The sequence below is a fragment of the Aethalodelphis obliquidens genome, unplaced genomic scaffold (assembly GCF_003676395.1).
Source record: "Aethalodelphis obliquidens isolate GAN/ISIS:26980383/991018 unplaced genomic scaffold, ASM367639v1 scaffold3, whole genome shotgun sequence".
Lineage (NCBI taxonomy): Eukaryota > Metazoa > Chordata > Mammalia > Artiodactyla > Delphinidae > Aethalodelphis > Aethalodelphis obliquidens.
The window spans coordinates 57,319,186-57,337,065 of NW_020837947.1; the positions used below are offsets into that span (position 1 = coordinate 57,319,186).

General features: G+C 38.4%; 1 long non-coding RNA gene across 1 annotated transcript in view; it reads right to left on the minus strand.

Moving 5' to 3' along the window:
- The window catches only part of LOC113611173 (uncharacterized), a 167,853-nt gene that overhangs the window by 29,388 nt on the left and 120,585 nt on the right, over nucleotides 1-17,880 (minus strand). The gene's annotated exons all lie outside the window — the stretch shown is intronic.

The following is a 17,880-nucleotide window of genomic DNA, read 5'->3' on the forward strand; positions in this document are numbered from 1 at the left end:
GGTTGCCTACCTAGAAAGATACTGCATAAAAACCAGAGCTCATGTTAAAGTGACTTCTCATCATAACTCAGCCATTTTGTTACAAGAATGTTTGAAATAATAACACTTGAGAAACTATAGATAACAGTAAATACTCTTAAAAGTAACCTATAAACCAGACCGCAGCCAAAAGAAAAACTCCCAACAGTCAGGCATTTGGAGTGTCTATAACATTGCCACAGCCATCCCTGGGTTAATCGATGCTTTGGGGTCTCAATATTTGAATGTAAAAGTTTCCATGTCAACCCACCCCCTTGCTGTGTATCATTCTTTGTACTGGACAAACTATGTGTCCTTCCAACCAGTCCCCCCTTGTTTACAACAGAGCATTATGGAAACCCTACTTATTATAAGACACTGTTCTTATGATGACCACTCGGAAATTACAATTTTTTTAAGTGCCAATAAAAAAGAAAATCAGATTTTTCAGAGGTGAGTGCATAACACCATGAACTATGCAGACCTTCGGTAGAAACTAATCTCAAACACCCTGGAAGGTTAATCCATTTTTAATGAAGCTCAAAGCAATGGTGCTGATACAGTTGTATGAACTCCACATGTGCACATTAATGCTAAATACACTCTTGGCTTTGTTTGGGAAGCGATTTCCACTTGCAAACTTTGGAAAATGTATCAGAACCCAAGGAGATATTTGCATTTAAATTATAATACATGCTTTTCATATCAATTTTTCTGGGAAAAAAAAGACAATCCTGATGAGATGACCAAAATAAAATTGGCACAATATTATTTATACAGTTTGCTTTCAACAGCCATGGAGCCAAAGAAAAGATGGCTGCCAAGACAGAACATTTACTTTGAACACATAGAGGAAATGTGCTGTGGAAATAGGATGGACTTTCAACCCATTTCCAGAAGGTTGTCACCAGTTAACAAAAGATTCCTATGGAATGAATCAGCAATGTTGACTACGCCCCATTAAAAAGCACAGTTTTCCCTCCTTGCCTAACTCCAACCCAAGGAGAACATCTCCATAAGACAACCTAGATCGCCTACCCCAGGAGCGGCCCCTGCCCACCTCTGCAACTCTCTCTGCTGACATCATTTTGTGATAAGCTTATTCTCAAGTCAGGATCTCTATACTTGCTTGACCCTCTGCCTGTGGAACATCTTCCATCAGATTTTGCGTATCACGTCATTCAGGCCTTTGCTCAAATGTCAGCTCCTCGGGAATGCCTTTCTCAACCATCCTATCTAAGGTACCCCACCCTGCCCTCCCTAAAATAAACTGACCCTCAGTCTGCTTTATTGTCTCTTCACAACCCTTGTTACTACCTACAATTATATCATTCATTTGGCAACTTGTATATTTTGTCTCCCCCACTAGAATGGAGCTGCACAAGAACAGAGACTTAGTGTCTTCATCACTGTATCACCTGCACTGATTTTGTCCTCCTTAAATGTCACGGGAGGAAGGGAGGAAGGGTGAATGCAAAGGGGGATGGAAGGATGAAAGATGGGTGAAAGGACAATGAGAGGACAGATGGAAGAATGGATTTCCTGGTCTAGTGCCTACTTCCCCATAAATTCCTTCTCTCTTCCAATCTTTAAAAATATAAAATTACCAACTTCCCTGAACTCTATATACCACCCTGTTTCTTTCCTTCCCTCTCTTAATAACAGCCTCCACTCACTTTAATACTATTAGCACTTTTTTCTTACACTTTTACTGAGTAGTGTGATTATAAAAGCAATAAGTGCTAACTATGACAATTTAGTATGTATCTTCCCAAAGTCTTTATTTTGTTTATACAAATATATAGAGGTTTTTTTAAAGGAAAAGACTATGCTTATTTTACTACAACTTTCCTTTTATTTAATAAAGTGCTGAGTTTATCTTCTGAGACCAAATATACAGATTTACTCCTTTCTTTTTAATAGCTGCATAATATTCCATAGCATGGATATACTATATTTTATTCAACCCTCTTGATGGGCATTCAGATTGCTTCCAGATTTCCACTATTATAAACTGTAATAAACTCACTCGTACATATGTCTTCACATAATCACACTTTTATTTGTGTTGCATAAACTCCCTGTTCAGCCTTAAACTTGCTACAATTAATCTTTTGCCCACTCTCCCAGCTCCAATTACACTGCAACAGCAGATGTCACCCAAAACCCTACCACTAACCCCTTCCTCCCCTGGAGTTCTATAGGTAAAGCACACAAGTAGGAACGATAGCCAAAAGGGAACCAGAATTTGACTATTTCAATAGTTGGATACGCACTCAGTACCTATGCAAGTCAAGTGAGTGAATTCAGCTGAAGCCAGGAGGCCTCAAGGATGCTGTCAAGAATGGTGAAAGCTCTGGAATTTTACCCAACTTGCAAGCTAATAAGTTAGCCTGCTACAGTGTCATGGATGCTGGCAGAACATGCAAGATTCTTATGTTAGAGACAAAAGATGTGTTACTTCACTGCATAGCAAACAGCCTGGGCTTCATGGTCATGTGCGTTACTCTTATCCTCAGGTCCCTTGGGACATCACAAGGCAGTCCAGAAAGATGCTGCTCACACAGTAGGTTGCATCACAGCTGAGGAAACTCAAGCTTAGGGGATCCCAACTTTTAATAAGGGCTGCCAAGTAAACCTGCCTGAACTTTGCCCAAAAAGGAGACTATCTTTACTGTACTAGGGAAGAAAAAAAAAGCTTCCCTTTGCTCCAGAGGAAGGCACTATCTTTATCTTCTAAGGCTTTTCACTATACAAATATCCTTAAAAATATCAGTGCCTCTTCTTGCAAGAGGTGCAGACACGCCAAAGACCCATATAAAATTGTCTCCTGTAGAGGCTCCCTCCCGCCCTCTAATTTTAAGATGGCCAGTTTGACAGTACAAAAGCTGACCTAATCTATCACCTCCATGAAGAGTCAGGAATAAAGAAAAGAAACAAAGACAGTGGAGGACAGCTGAATTTATCACAAGAAAGCCAACCTGATCAGATGTGCTCACCACGCTAGAGAAAGCAGTAACAACAAGAACCAGCCTACCACGTAGACTCTAGAAGCACAAGTCCTCCCCAGGCCTGTAGTAGGTTAAATGGTGGCCCACCCCCGAAAGACCTGTCCACTTCCTAATCCCTGGAACCTGTGAATGTTACCTTATTTGAAAAAACAGGGTCTCTTCAGATGTAATTAAGCTAAGTTCTGGCCTCCAGAACTGTGAGAATAAATTTCTGGTTTGTTAAGCCCCCCAGTGTGTGGTAATGTTATGGCAGCCACACAAAACAACATATTTCTGATGAAAAACGTGTCTATTATTTCCCCTAGCTCGGGTTTCTAGGGCCCAGTAAATCCAGGCCTTCCTACCATTTTTGAATATTCAGAGCCCAGAATACGTCACTCTTTCAGTGGCTACACTTTAAATGCCTTTGGCCACATTTTCCCTCCAGTGTCCCTTTTCCCCTGCTGTTCTCAGAGTTCTTCCGGGCACACCTAGCTGAATCTTAAAATTAGCTACTGGCATATTTTTCTTGGTTTATGTAGCTCTATTATTGTTGGTTGGTTCAGAATGCCTTTTTTCCTTCCTTCCCTGGGACCTTTGCTTTCTGACCCAGAAATGGTTGTTTTCCTAACATCTATCTCCAGATTCCGCACTTTTCGATTTCTTATAGAAAGTGAGATGAGATGAATGAGTTCCACATTTACCAAAACAAATCCTGTCCACCTTCCCTTCCCTGGAAAGGGTAATTTTCACATACAAGTACACCATCCATCAGTCCCCTCCCTAATCCATGCCTGAACTCATTGTACTGAAATGCTGTCTGACTCCCATCTAATACATCTCATCATCTCTTTTAAGAGTCCTATCACCATAAATTTCCTAAACATGCTCCCTCATGGCAAGAACCAAATCTGCTTCCCCACATGTACTAACCACAACACCTTAGAACTCCCTTATTAATGACTGACATATTCTCTGCTGACTTTCCCAGCCTTCCAATATCAAATTCTCCAAAACTTATATAACCTCTAGCAGCTGTCCCAGTCACTAAGGGTAGGCTCCCCAATTTTTTAAATTATTGACTCCCTGCCTGCAGATTTCAAGAGCATTCTTCAATAGTTTCCTGTGTTCCGGGCTCCCTCTGTGCAGGAGGGGTGGGGGAAAAGGGTTGAGGGGGGGGAGAAGTCCCCCTAGGTCATCCTCTAAAATCTTGAATCTTCTTTCCTAGTTCTAGCTTTCTGAACATTTTGGTATGCATACATTTTCTTTTCCCTTTCATTTGCAACTACCCTGGACTCTAAAATCACAGTCCTTTTCATGAGAGTGCGTATCTTTTCATTGTGTCTTGATCAATGCATCTTCTCTGTCATCTTCCACTTTTTCTTGAAGCAAAACCTAAAGCTGTTGTTTCTTGATACGTGTGTCATTATTCTCACTGTCTCTGAATAAACCTGACTCCTGTAGACAATGTTTCATAAACAGGCCTTTTAAATCTTCTCTTAACCCTCGGGTTTGTAAAATTCTTTAAGACTTTTGTCTATCATGGACCCAAGAATACAACATTTTTGCTACATAATCCCCTTTCCTCTTTATCTCTTTATTAATAAGATTCTACCATACCTCAATGATTAAATCCACAGTCTGAGTTCCTGAAATCCACAACCCACAGTTCAGAGTCAATATGAGAACAGATGGGACTGGAGGGCAGGACAACTCCAGAAGTCTTTGGACAGATCAGAACCCAAGTCCCTCTTTGGCCTGGAATTTGTTAAACTAAGATAAAGAAGAGCAATTTGGGCAAGTAGTCTAGTGTAGCTACCCAGGCCTCACTATGCCCACCTCTGCCTGTGCCTAAATGTGAACTATTTCACATAGCAGTGCTTGCTCATACACAAGGGATCTAGCTGTTTTATACTTTAAAGGACTGATTTTTCCATCCTAACTGAGAAAAAAGGATAAAGGAGAAAATAAAATTGAGTATCAAAATTTATTCCATTCCCAAATCTCAAAGGCCTTCTAAAAAAGAGAAAAAAAGAAAAGGCTTATACATTACTTGTACAATCTCTCTTCCCAATAATCTACACATCAGCAGCATCTATGATGCCAAGTGCCTCAGCTGTGCCAAGAGCTCTGGTCTCTGTAACTCTTTGATCCCAAATACTCTTTCTGATGTAAATGCCCATTTGACCCCACCCACATTTGGTACCCAATATAATTTAGATTCAATGACAAACCTTTGCTCATTTTACCTCCAAAACCCAACAGTGATATTTTATCTCATAAACAAGCAACAAACTAAAAATATACATAATTGCAAATTGAAAAAAATGCTATGAAAGCAATGAATAGAGAGTTGTGGTACAGAATAAAGGAAGGGACCTACTACCATATAACCCAGCAATTCCACTCCTGGGCATATATCCGAAAAAAACAAAAACACTAATTCGAAAAGATACATGTACCTCAATGTTCATAGCAGCATTAATTACAGTTACCAAGATATTGAAGCAACCTAAGTGTCCATCAACAGATGAATGGATAAAAAAGATGTGGTATATATTTACAATGGAATATTACTCAGCCATAAAACAGAAGGAGATTTTGCCATTTGCAGCAACACGGATGGACTTGGAAGGCATTATGCTAAGTGAAATAAATCAGACAGAGAAAGACAAATACTGTATAATGTCATTTATATGTGGAATCTAAAAAATACAACAAACTAGTGAATATAACAAAAATGAAGCAGAGACAGATATAAAAAGCAAACTAGTGGTTACCACTGGAGAGGGTGTGTAGGGGTAATATGGGGTGGGGGAGTGGGAGGTACAAACTATTGCATGTAAGATAGGCTCAAGGATGTATTGTACAAAACGGAGAATATAGCCAATATTTTGTAACAACTGTAAATGGAAAGTAACCTTTAAAATTATATAAAAAAATAAAAAGAAACTCAGGCAAAGCCTCAGGAGGAAATAGTTAAGCTGAGGACTGAAGAATAAGATAGATCTATAGTCTGAATCCATGTTTATCTCCTTTCTACTTTCACTTATATGTGTACAATATTAAAAATACTTCATTTTTAAATATACTGAAATAGAATACTTTGCCAGTTGGCTTGATCTTTTCTTCTTGGCAACTCAGATTTTACAGAATTACCAATGTAACTTAAAAATAAATTCATTTCACAGGTAAATTTTGTGGACTTTTTAATTATTAATTTAATTACACATCACTTAAAATCAAACACTATCTTAAAATCCCCAAATGCAATTCCTTTTCGCTAAAAGGCATGTGCTTAACTATCTCAGCCATTATTCATTAAGTAGGCAAAACACACCAAAGCATCATTCACTCATGAAATATAAACAAAGGCTGAGATTTAACATTACTTAAGCGACTGAAGACATTTATTAAATATGCACCAGTAAAATCAATGTTAGAAATTCTTTAGGTCTTTGCTATGAAAAATAAAAAAACCCAGATTCACAAATATGTAAAAATAACATTCAAACATTTGGCTAGAGGGATTATGGTATATAAAAACCCAAACAACATGTTTCTTTAAATTAAAAAAAAATAACTTTGCATGTAAAGGATTTTCCTGATGAGAGGTAATTTGTTTACTAATTATGTAAAAGATTCATAAAGAAGAAAAATGTAGGTGGATTCTGTGCAAGAGAGTAGAAAATGAATTTTCTCTGTCAGGAGCTGCATTCACAGATTTCATGCGATTGACAGATAGAGCTTGGGTGCTTAGTCTTTTTACCCCTGTAAGTCTACTCAGTGCCAATTTAACAGTCCATTTCCATCAATTAGCTAATTCCAACAGGGTAAATTACTAGCAAAAGTGATTCTTATAAATGTATCCCTTTTTGTTTAGAAGTAGATTGAGAACAAAATAAAATAGAGGAAAGAATGGGAGCATATGTCCATCAAAGACTGTACACAAATGTTGACAGCAGCTTTACTTGTGATAGTCAAAAATTAGAAACAACCCAAATGATTAGCAACGGGTAACTGGATAGACAAATGGTGGTATATCTATACAATGGAAAACTGTTCAGCCATAAAAAGGAATGATCTATTGATACAAGCAACAACATGAATGAATCTCAAAATAATTATGCTGAGTGAAAGACTCCAGACCAAAAAAAGTACATATTGTATGATTCCATTTTCATAAAATCTAGAAAATGCAATCCAATCTATAGTGACATAAGACAGCAAATCAGTGGTTTCCTGGGAGGTGGGGGAAAATGTCAGGGGTGTGAGGATTGGGAAAATCAGGAAGGACGGATCACAAAGGGCATAGGAATCATTAGAGGTGATGATATGTTGATTATGTGATTGTAGTGATGGTTTCACTGATGTACACATACGTCAAAACTCATCAAATTTTAAATATGTATAGTTTTCTGGTAATTCAATTATTTTTCAAGAAAAATTCTGAGAGTCATACTCTATGAGTAGTAATACTGCAATGGATTATATTGGGATGGGCAGTGAAGTCAGAGAGATTAGTTGGGAGGCTATTCTAAGAATTTAGACAATAAATTTTCTAGGATAAAACTAAAGTACTGGTAGGAAAATTTTTCATTTAAAAAATACATGAAGGGCTTCCCTGGTGGCGCAGTGGTTGAGAGTCCGCCTGCCGATGCAGGGGACACGGGTTCGTGCCCCGGTCCTAGAAGATCCCACATGCCGCAGAGCGGCTGGGCCCGTGAGCCATGGCCGCTGGGCCTGCGTGTCCGGAGCCTGTGCTCCACGGCGGGAGAGGCCACAACAGTGAGAGGCCCGCGTACCGCAAAAAAAAAAAAAAAAAAAAAAAAAAAAAATACATGAAAAAGTAAAAACTCTGAATTGTATATTTTTTTGAATTGTATATTTTTAAATCACTACTTTTGTACTTCAAATTATTTACAGTTATTTGTTTAAGAAAATACTTCAAGATGTTGCCTGATACCAATATCACTGATGAACATAGATGCAAAAATCCTCAACAAAATACTAGCAAACAGAATCCAACAGAACATTAAAAGGATCATACACCATGATCAAGTGGGGTTTATCCCAGGAATGCAAGGATTCTTCAATATATGCAAACTCAACCAACATGATACACCATATTAAGAAATTGAAGAATAAAAACCATACGATCATCTCAATAGATGCAGAAAAAGCTTTCGACAAAATTCAACATCTATTTATGATAAAAACCCTCCAGAAAGTAGGCATAGAGGGAACTTACCTCAACATAATAAAGGCCATATATGACAAACTCACAGCCAGCATGCTTATCAATGGTGAAAAACTGAAACCATTTCCACTAAGATCAGGAACAAAACAAGGTTGCCTACTCTCACCACTCTTATTCAACATAGTTTTAGAAGTTTGAGCCACAGCAATCAGAGAAGAAAAAGAAATAAAAGGAATCCAAATTGGAAAAGAAGAAGTAAAATCATCACTGTTTGCAGATGACATGATACTATGCATAGAGAATCCTAAAGATGCTACCAGAAAACTACTAGATCTAATCAATGAATTTGGTAAAGTAGCAGGATACAAAATTAATGCACAGAAATCTCTGGCGTTCCTATACAATAATGCTGAAAAATCTGAGAAAGAAATTAAGGAAACACTCCCATTTACCACTGAAACAAAAAGAGTAAAATATCTAGGAATAAACCTACCTAAGGAGACAAAAGACCTGTATGCAGAAAACTATAAGACACTGATGAAAGAAATTTAAGATGATACAAACAGATGGAGAGATATACTATGTTCTTGGATTGGAAGAATCAACATTGTGAAAATGACTATACTACCCAAAGCAATCCACAGATTCAATGCAATCCTTATCAAGCTACCAATGGCATTTTTCACAGAACTAGAACAAAAAAGTTCACAATTTGTAGGGAAATACAAAAGACCCCAAATAGCCAAAGAAATCTTGAGAAAGAAAAACAGAGCTGGAGGAACCAGGCTCCCTGACTTCAGACTATACTACAAAGTACAGTAATCAAGACAGTATGGTACTGGCACAAAAACAGAAATATAGATCAAAGGAACAGGATAGAAAGGACAGAGATAAACCCACGCACATATGGTCACCTTATCTTTTTTTTTTAATTTAGTTTTATTTATATTTTTTTTTTGCGGTACGCGGGCCTCTCACTGCCGCGGCCTCTCCCGTCGCGGAGCACAGGCTTCCGGACGCACAGGCTCAGCGGCCATGGCTCACAGGCCCAGCCACTCCGCGGCACGTGGGATCCTCCCAGACCGGGGCACAAACCTGCGCCCCCCGCATCGGCAGGCGGACTCCCAACCACTGCGCCACCAGGGAAGCCCAGGTCACCTTATCTTTGATAAAGGAGGCAAGAATATACAACGAAGAAAAGACAGCCTCTTCAATAAGTGGTGCTGGGAAAACTAGACAGTTACATGTAAAAGAATGAAATTAGAACACTTCCTAACACCATACACAAAAATAAACTCAAAATGGATTAAAGACTTAAATGTAAGGCCAGACACTATAAAACTCTTAGAGGAAAACATAGGCAGAACACTCTATGACATAAATTACAGCAAGATCCTTTTCTCCTAGAGAAATGGAAATAAAAACAAAAATAAACAAATGGGACCTAATGAAACTTAAAAGCTTTTGCACAGCAAAGGAAACTATAAACAAGACGAAAAGACAACCCTCAGAATGGGAGAAAGTATTTGTAAACGAAGCAACTGACAAAGGATTAATCTCCAAAATATACAAGCAGCTCATGCAGCTCAATATTAAAAACACAAACAACCCAATACAAAAATGGGCAGAAGACCTAAACAGACATTTCTCCAAAGAAGATATACAGATTGCCAACAAACACATGAAAGGATGCTCAACATTACTAATCATTAGAGAAATGCAAATCAAAACTACAGTGAGGTATCACCTCACACCGGTCAGAATGGCCATCATGAAAAAATCTACAAACAATAAATGCTGGAGAAGTTGTGGAGAAAAGGGAACCCTCTGGTACTGTTGGTGGGAATATGAATTGATACAGCCACTATGGAGAACAGTATGGAGGTTCCTTAAAAAACTAAAAATAGAACTACCAAATGCCCTAGCAATCCCACTACTGGGCATATATCCTGAGAAAACCATAATTCAAAAAGAGTCATGAACCACAATGTTCATTGCAGCACTATTTACAATAGCCAGGACATGGAAGCAACCTAAGTGTCCATCGACAGATGAATGGATAAAGAAGATGTGGCACATATATACAATGGAATATTACTCAGCCACAAAAAGAAACGAAATTGAGTTATTTGCAGTGAGGTGGATGGACCTAGAGACTGTCATACAGAGTGAAGTAAGTCAGAAAGAGAAAAACACATACCGTATGCTAACACATATATATGGAATCTAAAAACAAAATGGTTCTGAAGAACCTAGGGGCAGGACAGGAATAAAGATGCAGATGTAGAGAATGGACTTGAGGACACGGGGAACAGGAAGGGTAAGCTGGGACGAAGTGAGAGAGTGGCACAGACATATATACACTACCAAATGTAAAATAGCTAGCTAGTGGGAAGCACCCACATAGCACAGGGAGATCAGCTCAGTGCTTTGTGTCCACCTAGAGGGGTGGGATAGGGAGGGTGAGAGGGAGATGCAAGAGGGAGGAGAAATGGGGATATATGTATATGTATAGCTGATTCACCTTGTTATACAGCAGAAACTAACACACCATTGTAAAGCAATTATATTCCAATAAAGATGTTAAACATTTTTTTTAATTTAGAAAATTTTGAAAATTAATAAGAGTTAAATGTAGACAAATCTAAAAAACTACATGTACAATATAGGAGGTAGGAACGCCTGTTTAATTAAAACTGCAAACCCCAAAGCTATGTAAGAATGTGAAGGCATATTTGAATATATGAAAATTAAAATTTTTGTGTATACAAAAAACTCCACAAATAAAGTCAATGCTCAAAGGTTAAAAAAAAAAAAGATGTTGCCTGATAGACATCTGTTGTGAACCTGCTTAATGAAAACATAAGGCAAATGTGTAACTTACATATTAACCATTTATTGCTAATTTGTACATAGTTTACTTCCAAGGAGGAGGTAAGGGAGAGGTATGTTAATTATTGGTATAAAATGTAGGTGTATGAACTTTGAAGGTATTGACAATTTATTCTCTTAATATTTAAGATATGCCTGTCACTCTTAATACTATGAGATTGTAGATGAATTTTAGATGACAGTATGCCCTGTCCTTATACAGATTATCCCAGATTCCATGTTAGTAACCTCATAAATATTTATATGTCATGTCTAAGTTTGGCAATGTGGTAAGTGCAAGATTAATTGAATGTACTACAAGAATATTTTCTGGATTTTTAACATCCTATAGCTTTACAGCCAAAAATAAGGTAGGCTATATTTGTTGGCATATTCTGGGACAAATTAAGTGTTCCTCCAAATAGATTCAAAGCTATTTCTTGATAAGGAAGTTAATCATGTTCACCAACCAGTCCTGTGGACCCTGTTTTGCAGAGATGGATTCATCTGGTAAGAATGAAGATTTCGCAGTGAACTACGCTCTCTCTATCTGATTGTTTGGTCTACAAAATATATGGGTCTTTTTCAGTAGGCACCTCAGAACACCAGTGCTCCAATAACACCTGAGAAAGACGAACCTTTATTGTTTAGTACCAGGTCCTCTTCAAAGCCAGCAACACAGAAGGAAAAGAATATAAAGAACTATCCATCCATTTCTCTAGCACTATCTTCATCCCAGGTAGATTACTATTAAGCTCTACACATGGTAGTCTCTAGGATTGAACCCCGTAAGAAACATCTTCAACAAATGACATTTTAATGTTATGCTCTCAGTTTTTGTCTAATATAAGAAATGGCCACGTGAAAGAAGTTTCTAAATTTTCTATATACCATTATAAAAAGCTTTATGTTGTCCACTGTATTTCAAAAATATTAACTTCACTGTCCCTATAAAAGGATCCATTTCTATTAAAGTTTACTATTAGGAAGAAGTTTGTGTCTAGAAGAAATATGTAATCTATCAGGGTATTCTTTCTTTCTTGTCTTATAGATTCTCCCTGGTGTCTGGAAACTCCTCAAACCTCAGGCTCCATCTTGATAGAACCCACCAGGGTGGGCATCTTGAACATATCTTAGACCTTTCACTCCTCAAAATATCACTTTTGGACGGTTCTAAAGCCCCTTTTTCCTTTACCTCATTTTCTTCTTCCTCTTCTGCAAAGCACTAGTTACCAAAGAAAGTAGGCAGCACCAAAAAAATGAGGTAAAACAATTAAATGCATGTTTAAAATTAAAAATAAAAGCAGACCATGCTGAATCAAACTGTTTCTGTTGGGTAGTTTTGCAGTAAACCCAAAGGGTCATGATATATTAAAAATCAGTATTCCAGTAAAAATCCCAAGACAAATATTGCATATCATACTGCTATTTACCAAGAACAAGTGACCTATTTCATCTAAATTGGAAAGAGAAAAAGACTAAACATATGGCTGAATATTTTAACAATATTGATTCTGCTTTGGTCAGTGGAAGTTAACAAGTGAGTCTGTTACCGAAATATTTTTGAATAGAAAATCTGCTTTTTCTTATTCCCACTTAATAAACACTGAATGACTTTTTTAGATCTCAGTATGAAAGGACATCAAATTACTAGCCTGACCAGAAGGCTCAAATGTCTCTGTTCAGCCCTGCTTGACCCATATTCAAACACTTACCCTTCAGAAGTGGAATGTGACTGGGGAATCCTTCAGCTCCTCTGAAGTTAGAGTAGACCACTAGGGATCTTGTCACAGTTAATGCAGGACCCACCATGAAAGGGGTAGTGCTGGTAAGAGTTAGCCACAGCTCTGTATCGGGCCTTATGATCTCATGGTGGTTCATAAACTATAAATAGATGCCCAGGACTCCATTTGCCCAAAGCATTCTGGCAAAATGAGCAGCGCCAACTCTTCCAGCCTGTACCTCCTGGAGACCAGTTAAAGGAGTATCTTCCATAGACATGGGAGAACTGGGGAAAGAAGTAACAACCTCAGCAGCCTTAGGCCCTCCTGCATCTCCCACCACATCAACTTTGAGCCCAAAATATTTTAAATGTGTCCTATATCATCTGTTCAAGCTTCTGTCCAAAAAGACTCATCTGTACACATACACACACACACACGCATGCATACGCACACATGCACATTTCATTTTTGAATGAAAAAGAAAATAGAAAGAGACAAGGTAGTAGAGTAGAATAGACTCTGAAATAGAAGAAAATTGGTTCTTGTCCTGGTTCTGCCACCAATGAAGCCGTTGAAACTCTATGAGCCCCAATGTCCCCTCCTACATAACCGAAAAGTGATCTTTAAGATCCCTTGAGGGCTAATAATCTAGAATCAGTGTAAAATGACACTGCCTATGAAAAGGACAGACGAGGAAGAGAAAAGAGTACAAAGAGCAGGACTGGGCATCTGGCCTGCATAACTCAAGCTCCTGTTGACCTCTGGCCTTCAGCTGCTCATTGACGTGGCTAAACCCAAAGCCTTTGGTCATACAGGACCACCACCTTCTGCAGTCATTTACTTCTTTGGATTCAAGTTTTCACTCTTTCAATTAAGGACTCCTCTTAATTTTTTGCTGTCTCAGACATGCATTCAAGTTACATTTTGTGTGTATATATATATATATATATATATTTTTTTTTTTTTTTTTGCGGTACGCGGGCCTCTCACCACTGCGGCCTCTCCCGTCACGGAGCACAGGCTCCAGGACACGCAGGCTCAGCGGCCATGGCTCACACGCCCAGCCGCTCCACGGCATGTGGGATCCTCCCGGACCGGGGCACGAACCCATGTCCCCTACATCGGCAGGCAAACTCTCAACCACTGCATGACCAGGGAAGCCCCATTTTGTATATTTTTATCCAGTGTTTACAGCACTTTATAGTTGAAGAGTTTTTCAAGCTGTTTCATTATATTGCCAGAATTAGAAGTTACTGTTCACTTTCTTAAAATATTTATTCAGTGGTTATGGTTATAAAATCATAGGAAACAATACAATGGACAGCAACCAAGTCAATTCATCTCTGTAGCACAGTAATCCAGACATTTGCAACATCAAGATTGAAAAAATAATTGTCCAATGTCAAGGGATAAATCTGAGCACATCTACCCTGGTACTTAGGTCCGTATACACTTAGTACTTAGTACTACTTAACATCTATCTGAGATATTTAATTTAAGCTACAGTGATAATCTAGCCAAAAAGAATTAATCAGATTTTTCACCAAAATTGACACTTAGAATTTAATTTTAACAGATGAACAAAATTAATTTGTTCATCTGAAAGCACAAAGGAGGCTTCAACAGTATTACACATCAAGGGTGGGGACCAAACCCTGCCTTGGCCTGGTCAGCTCTTCTCGCCCCAGGTTCCTGGAAGAGCTACCACGTAAGGTCACAGCTCATGGAAAATCCACTTGCCACCGTCTGGTTAGCTGGGGGCACAGGCCTTGCAGCACAGGCATCTGTGATAAATCTAGACTGCAGCGCCTAGCCTAGGCATTGAGTCAGAGAAGAGCCTCTCTGTCGCTATTAAATCTCAGTATTCTCACCAACCACAGCCTGAAACAGCGAGAGAATTCCCAAGCACCTAAGTGCTTTTGTGAGAGAGGAAAAAAGCACAATAGTAAGCCCAAAGGAGTCCATGATTATCTTAAGTACCCTCTCATGCCTGGAGGCAAGAAGAAAAGAAGGGAGGCATCCCTTTCAATACTTTCAATACTGTTTGCCTGGCTCCCCTACTAAATGCAGCCCAATCAGAGTCCTGAAATCTGGTCAGAGAATCACTTCCTTTAGGGGATATGAAGAAATAGAAAAGAGGTAAAAGGAAGGAGGGACTTCCTGCCATTCACATATCCAAATGCTTTATTCAATTCCCCTAGAAACAGAAACCTACTGTCCTGGCATTCAGAAAAAACATGCCATTGTGTTAAATAAATATATATATATATATATATATATATATATATATATGGTTTAAAATATATATAAACACTGTGATATACACAAAAATCGTGTGTTTATATATATGCATAGATATAAAAAGATTTATAACAAAGGCAACGTTTTGCTAAATGGGCTGATTCTTAAAATGATAAGAATATGTATATATATATATCTCTTCTACAAGTTTTTGTGAGGAACCATTTTATACGTACCCATATAAACAAACCATATAAACAAACCATCGTAGCTAAAAATGCAGAAATGGCCTTATTATACAGATAGTACATCAGACTCACTAAAATAAGATGCAACTTGTAAACCACTTTGAGTTTCCGTAAAAGAAATATAATACTGAAATAAACAATATCAAAAATAAGATAAAAAATGATTTGAAATAAGATTGTCAGATTTAAAAAATGTGCATTTTTGAATAATCTTGTGTCTAGTTGTTAAAATTAATGTATTATATGGCAATTTGGAACATGTTTCTAACCAAATGAAGTTCTATTTATAGGTAGTCAGGTTCATGTGCATGCATGTATTTTAATATTTTAGAATAATACTGTCCTTTCTGGTAACACTAGAAATAAAAATACTGAAATTATTCCATGAAACAGATGCCTTCTCTTAGAACTTGCCTTTGTAACAGGCCGCTAATTCATGATCTGACACCTTCAATTTATTTTGAAAGAGGATAACAATAATTACTACTTATTAAACATCTAACCCGTTCTAATCACTTTATATACTTTTTAAAAATAGCTCTATTAGACGGGCAGAATCATCCACATTTTACAGATGAGGAGACAGAGGTTCAGAGAAGTACCTAATGCAGCATCCCCGACGGGAGCTGGGATTGGAGCCAGTCTGTGTCACTACACTCATGTGACGACTTGGCTCTACCCCAGTCACCTGTAATACTGTTTCATGAAGTTGCAGTGATTCCCCTGAGTTGCCTTGGAGGAACAGACGGCAAAATTTCTGAGCAGGCGATGCCCAAGCTGCCCCATCCCGGCATCAGTTCAAGCAGCCGTCCAAGAATATTGAGCTCCAGTGCTCTGTACACCCCATTCTGACCTGATTATTCCCAAACCCAAGGCCTGATCTGCAGTCAGAGGTTGCTATGGCTCCTCCACCCACACCCGCTTCATCCATTCATTCCTTGAACAAACATTTGTGAACTCATGTGTGTGCCAGGCACTGCTAAGCAAGGATATTTAAAAATAAGTAAGACAATAAGGTTAAGTTGTTTGTTTGAGATTTTTCTTATTTCCTGAGCTAAGTTTGTATTGCTATAAACTTCCCTCTTAGAACTGCTTTGCAGCATTCCATAGGTTTTGAATTGTCGTGTTTTCCTTCAAAAAGAATACAAATAACTAACGTTGGTAAGGATGTAGAGAAAAGGGAACCCTCGTACACTGTTGGTGGGAATGTAAATTGGTACAGCCACTATGGGAAACAGTATGGAGGTTCCTCAAAAAATTAAAACACAGAACTACCATATGACCCAGCAATTCTACTCCTGGGTATATATCAGAAGGAAACAAAAACACTAATTTGAAAAGATACATACACTCCAATGTTCATAGCAGCATTAATTACAATTGCCAAGATATGGAAGCAACCTAAATGTCCATCAACAGATGAATGGATAAAGAAGCTGAGGTATATATAAGTATAATGGAATACCACTCAGCCATAAAAAAGAAGAAAATCTTGCCATTTGCAACAATATAGATAGACTTGGAGGGTATTATGCTAAGTGAAATAAGTCAGACAAAGACAAATACTGTATAATATTACCTATATGTGTACTCTAAAAAATACAACAAACTAGTGAATATAACAAAAATAGAACAGATTCACAGATATAGAGAACAAACTAGTGTTTCTAGTTTGGGAAGGAGGAGAGGGAAGGAGGGAGGGACAACACAGGGGTAAGACAATATAGGGCAGGGGATTAAGGGATACAAACTATTATGTATAAAATAAACTACAAGGATATATTGTACAACACAGGGAATATAGCCAATATTCTATAATAAATATAATTGGAGTATAACCTTTAAAAATTGTGAATCACTATATTGAACACCTGTAGCTTATACAATATTGTACATCAACTATACCTCAATTTAAAAGAATAAGTAAAACATAGACAAGCCCTTCAAACATTTATAGGCATTCAGACCAGGAATCTGAAACTCAAGTGCCTTTGAAGTCCAGGTAGATAATAAAAATGATTGAAGCCAGCCAGATATAAGCAGTAAGGAGTGCTGAAACATGGGGTGATAAGGCATCCCAGAAATTAAACACTACAAGAAGCTGCTACCACCCATCTGACTGAGAGCAAAGGGAGGAGGTGTTACTAGAGCCCCAGAGCCTGGACCTGGGGGTGGGAGCTGGACCTGCAATGAGGGACTCCAGCAGTGCCTGGAACTACAAAGGAGACAAAACCAATGGCTTTTTCTCTCCCACCTCCCTCAACTTCCTCCCATTGGCCAAGCCTTACCAGAAGCCAGTGATTAAGGAAGTCTGAGCGGGTGGGCCCTGGGACACAGAGCAGAGCTGGGGAAGGGCACGGGAGGACTGGGACCACCGACAGGCCAGTGACGCATACAATCCAGACTCACTGTAGGATTCCTGATTCCCACCCAGACCCTGCAAGTCCTGCTGCGCGATCAATTTCCCTACCTACATCCCGACACCCAGCCTTGTACTGCCTCTGTTTGCTGCAGATGTCGTATCTTAATGACTCCTTGTTCCAATCATAAAACCCTCCTTTGTTTGACCTGCTTCACTCTGCGGAACT